The sequence below is a fragment of the Austrofundulus limnaeus genome, unplaced genomic scaffold (genome assembly GCF_001266775.1).
Source record: "Austrofundulus limnaeus strain Quisiro unplaced genomic scaffold, Austrofundulus_limnaeus-1.0 Scaffold866, whole genome shotgun sequence".
Taxonomy (NCBI): domain Eukaryota; kingdom Metazoa; phylum Chordata; class Actinopteri; order Cyprinodontiformes; family Rivulidae; genus Austrofundulus; species Austrofundulus limnaeus.
Window position 1 is genome coordinate 133,608 of NW_013953268.1, and position 1,083 is coordinate 134,690.

Here is a 1,083-nt window from a genome sequence, read left to right on the forward strand (position 1 = left end):
TGTGCCTCACCTGTGTGCCTCACCTGTGTGTCTCACCTGTGTGTCTCATCTGTGTGCCTCACCTGTGTGCCTCACCTGTGTGTCTCACCTGTGTGTCTCATCTGTGTGCCTCACCTCACCTGTGTGTCTCATCTGTGTGTCTCATCTGTGTGCCTCACCTCACCTGTGTGTCTCACCTCACCTGTGTGCCTCACCTCACCTGTGTGTCTCACCTCACCTGTGTGTCTCACCTCACCTGTGTGCCTCACCTCACCTGTGTGTCTCACCTCACCTGTGTGTCTCACCTCACCTGTGTGTCTCACCTCACCTGTGGGTCTCAACTGTGTGTCTCACCTCACCTGTGGGTCTCACCTGTGTGTCTCACCTCACCTGTGGGTCTCACCTCACCTATGTGTCTCACCTGTGTGTATTACCTCACCTGTGTCTCACCTCACCTGTGTGTCTCACCTGTGTGTCTCACCTCACCTGTGTGTCTCACCTCACCTGTGGGTCTCACCTCACCTATGTGTCTCACCTGTGTGTATTACCTCACCTGTGTTTCACCTCACCTGTGTGTCTCACCTGTGTGTCTGACCTCACCTGTGTGCCTCACCTCACCTGTGTGTCTCACCTCACCTGTGTGTCTCACCTCACCTGTGTGTCTCACCTGTGTGCCTCACCTCACCTATGTGTCTCACCTGTGTGTCTTACCTCACCTGTGTCTCACCTCACCTGTGTGTCTCACCTGTGTGCCTCACCTCACCTGTGTGTCTCACCTGTGTGTCTCACCTGTGTCTCACCTCACCTGTGTGTCTCACCTGTGTGCCTCACCTCACCTGTGTTTCTCACCTGTGTGTCTCACCTGTGTGTCTCACCTCACCTGTGTGTCTCACCTCACCTGTGGGTCTCACCTGTGTGTCTTACCTCACCTGTGTGTCTTACCTCACCTGTGTGTCTCACCTCACAAATGTGTCTCACCTCACAAATGTGTCTCACCTCACCTGTGTGTCTCACCTCACCTGTGTGTCTCACCTCACCTGTGGGTCTCACCTGTGTCTCAGGTACCCTGCAGCAGAGCTGATGTGTTTGCGAGTCGTCAGCTGT